The sequence below is a fragment of the Helicoverpa zea genome, chromosome 3 (assembly GCF_022581195.2).
Source record: "Helicoverpa zea isolate HzStark_Cry1AcR chromosome 3, ilHelZeax1.1, whole genome shotgun sequence".
Lineage (NCBI taxonomy): Eukaryota > Metazoa > Arthropoda > Insecta > Lepidoptera > Noctuidae > Helicoverpa > Helicoverpa zea.
The window spans coordinates 2017800-2021911 of record NC_061454.1 but is presented as its reverse complement, the minus strand read 5'-3'; the positions used below and the strand labels follow the sequence as shown (position 1 = coordinate 2021911).

The following is a 4112-nucleotide window of genomic DNA, read 5'->3' as shown; positions in this document are numbered from 1 at the left end:
CTTGAGTGCTTTTTTATACCCTAATTAGTCTTTATCTATTGCTGGGTTATGGCTCGGCACAGTAACTTAGGAACTCGAAAAAAGCCATTATTGAGAAGGCTTTTTTATGAAAGAACTCGTTTGACAAACACTATCATAAAGGTTATGGCACATTATAGCAGCACGCTGACTGCTCGCCGTTGGCTTTTTCATATTGACATTACGAAATATAATATACACGATTTAATGCTCTAAATTGAATGACAACTTAAATGCTGGTGTGGAGCCGTGCTGTTGCGGTGCCGCTATACTGTGCCATAACCTTTAGTCAACATGATAACTGTTTCTCTGTCTTTAACCAAGTGTAATAGCAATAAAGATCTGTGACGTAAATTAGTAAATACATACCTTACTCTATCTGAAATAAAGAATAAAGAGAGTTTTAATGTTCCTTAGACTTGATTATTACATTTGAAAAAACTACTTAATTTAGCCTGATTCTTGATATCAGATTCACGCTCAAAGACTTAACACAAGAGCGACAAAATAAGCACATTTTTTAACATTAATTCTACGAATTCACGTGATGACTGTTCAAAATCTATAAACTGACCTACCCAATGAATAATACTTTTGGTAATAGTCATTTTTATAGTACCAAAGTTAAGGTAATCGGGTTTGCGTGCTGTGACACACAACTTGAGTTTTCCGGCTCATATACGCCTATTTTTTTACATAAATTAAGAACCAGCAGTTTATAAGGCCCTCTTTAAGTTATTGTTTTGCTTATATCAACGTTAATTGGTATCTAGAATTTAAAAGTTATACCTAATTATTCAAAACTGAAACTATACTCTATCCACGGAAGCAAGAGCTAAAAGGTAAACAAAGAATGACAGTTTTTCAAGATGGCGGTATAACCCGACCGATGACAAAACGTCACATTTTTGTGTAAAATGTTCGCAGTATCTGTGATTTTGTCATCGGTCGGGTTATACCGCCATCTTGAAAAACTGTCATTCTTTGTTTACCTTTTAGCTCTTGCTTCCGTGGATAGAGTATAGTAGTTTTATATGAAAGTACCAACTTGGCACAAATTAAAAATGTTAATTAAGAACTCATGTTGTCGTTTTAACAGGCAATCCTAATAAAATAAAGTATTTCAACAACTATGAGGGTTGTTGTCGTTTTAACAGGCAATCCTAATAAAATAAAGTATTTCAACAACTATGAGGGTTGTTGAAATACTTTATTTTATAAGGATTGCCTGTTAAAACGACATGCAAAGCAAGTCCGTACTTATCTATGTATATAACTATGTTAATAAAACATTTCGAGAGTCCTTACTTAATTCTAATTCAATATAATTTCAATTTACACTCCCGTCTATTCGCGGAGGTGTAACAAAAACTAGATTGAACCGGTTACAACCTAGGTTACATGTGTATCTCATTACCATCAGAAGTTTAGTCATGACTGTGGTTGAGTCAATACAAAATGAAACGCCCATTACAAGTTGATACCGCTAGATGGCCCTGATTGTAAAAAAGCAAGCAAATTCTAGAACATTTTCAGTTAGTTCCCTTTTTCGCCGCGGGTCAAATTATGATGGATTATCGTGTCTACAAAGATGGGATGTGCTTGCAAATTACGTGTGTAAATAGCTCAGAATAAATTCTAGTGGAAACTGATTTTTTTTCAATTGATTTTGTGTAAAGTCAATTAGTTTTTATCACGATTTTTTATTAATAACCACCTATGGATTATTTTATCTGCAAACATGGGTGGATTTTCGTCATTTATTAACTTGTACTGTTGTTAATTTTTCTTTGGGCACTTTGACTAATTCAAATAACATGAAAAATTCTTTGTCAATTTTCGTAATCATCCCCAATAATGTAATCGTATTTTTGGATTCATGAGGGAAGCAATCTTTTGTAGCTTGATACTGCTTTTCTTTCAAAAGAAAGGCGATTAATATTTTTGCTTTATTCAAAAAAAATTAAGTTATTGCATGGAGTAGTATAAAATCAAAAAGGATTTGTGGCCCATGAGGGGATCGAACCCGCGACCTTCGCGTTATTAGCACGACGCTCTAACCAACTGAGCTAATGGGCCGCTTGAGGAACACGTTGAAATAGCTGACTACTTCACTTCTTGCTTACGTAACGAAGATGATTCTACCACGCAATACGTCACGTATGTTGATAGATAAGTATTGTTTTGCAATAAGATTGGTATTTATTGACGAAATAATTGAATCTTTGTCAAACTGTATATAAAAAAAAACCAAAACTAAAGAGATCCCGAATGACCTTATTTTTACTCGAGCAACAAAGAATGGTTGTATAATAAAAAACAAAAATGAATTGAAACTGCTCTCTTAAGTATTGAAAAAACATTTAGCCATTACATTAGAAATCTTGATTGACTTAATTGTATAGAACTGTGATTTTTAAAGAATAGTCTATCTTTCTTCTATGTCTCTGAAAATATTAATTTATCTCCGGGCTCAAAAACTTGATTCCCGGTCTCCATTAGTTCGCAACATGAGTAATAGATGGCGTTAGTAGTTACAAAACTTGTTATAAAGCGAAGAATTTATATATTATTGTTTGGTTTTTGTGTTTATTTAATTAAAGTTACATAAGCACATACGCATTTAAGGATAATTTGCTCAAGCACAAAAAATCGATACAAAAAATGAAAATTACCAGATAGATGTACAGTAGATATACATACCTACTTAATGTTCTACCACTTTTGTCAACAATAACATGGATATCTGAGGATTACAAAAGACGCTGAACATATATTTTGCATTTGAGATTTTAGTGTTCAGATATTGTTTTTTACAATTATGATTGTGTAATAGATTTTACTATACCTAGGTATATATATGGAAAACGACTCTTTATATGGTATGGTATTAGGTAATTACATATCTGTTACCGCAGTGTAATTCTTAACTGACTAAAAGATGCAAATGCCCATTGGCTCATCTAAATGAAGTTATCTTCTAGTACGGCAAAAATATTGTCAATTTTTAATAATTTTGACAAAAGGTTGTTTTGTGTTTTTTTTGGGTTTTGAACTTTCAATTTTATAACGCTGTTAGACAAGTTCTTCAGCGGATGCCTCCCCTGGGGGTCTTCGTCTTCCAAGCGTGATGGTGTACATGCCAGGGTCACTCGTGGTGAAGATCACCAGGCTTGCACACCACCACGGGCTTGTCAGCCCCAGCTAGCCGCTCTCCGAGCCCCCGCCAAGCGGGCGACCCAGAAGCGCCTAGGACGTTAAACTGTACCCAGAGAGAGGACGATGGTGTAGCTGTTAGTAGAACTATTCCCTATATCTCAATGTTAATAATTCACAATTCGAGATATAGAGAGCGTCCGAGGCCGACTAGGTCAACCCGAATCAGGTAGGCCGCGGCTAGCAGGTCGGTCGATGAAGCGACCCCAGGGGAAGACCGATGGTCAAGCATCGTTTGTCGTATATAAGTAACGATGCAAGGAAAACTTCGCTTGCGCGATTCAGGCCTGCAACTTTTAAATGCAATTACCTCCTAAGTTACGGAGTTCTTGTAGCAGGTTTTCCAGCCAAAATATGCGGAATATTTCATAGATTTCGTCAATATACTTGTTTTATGTCATTTCAGTTAGGAAATTAAAGATTTTAGCTTCTAAACTGTTCGGGTGGTCGACAAAATACCGACCAATCACTGATCGTTTATGCAGGGGAAGTACCAGTTTGTCGTTCGCAGTAAGGCGAACTGCAAGGATATTTACAATTTCCTCCCTTATGCTGACAGAAGTAAGGTCTATTTTCAATTGTTTCATGTCATATCAGCTACTGTGTTGCTTAATATTCCATTGTTTATTTTTGTTCGACAAGTAGGTACTTTTAGTATGCTCGAAAAGGAAGCGTGGAATGAATCATTAAATGACGCAAGAGTGGGCGTGAAATTACTGGAATCTGCGGTTAAATATTGCAAATTATAATGTACTCATTACATGCAAGTAGCGAAAAGAATCATTCTGTGTATCAGCATTTTTTGGAAAAAGTAGAATTTTTTGTCGACTTTTATACTAAAAATATCTTACAGCTTTTAAAAAATAAACGATTCAGTA

At 35.1% G+C, this 4112-nt stretch overlaps 1 non-coding gene across 1 annotated transcript; it reads right to left on the bottom strand.

The window, feature by feature from the left end:
* Positions 1 to 2023: 2023 nt before the first annotated feature.
* Trnai-aau lies at positions 2024 to 2097 on the bottom strand. Its single transcript has one exon. It is a non-coding gene; the product is annotated as a tRNA-Ile (tRNA).
* Positions 2098 to 4112: the final 2015 nt, after the last annotated feature.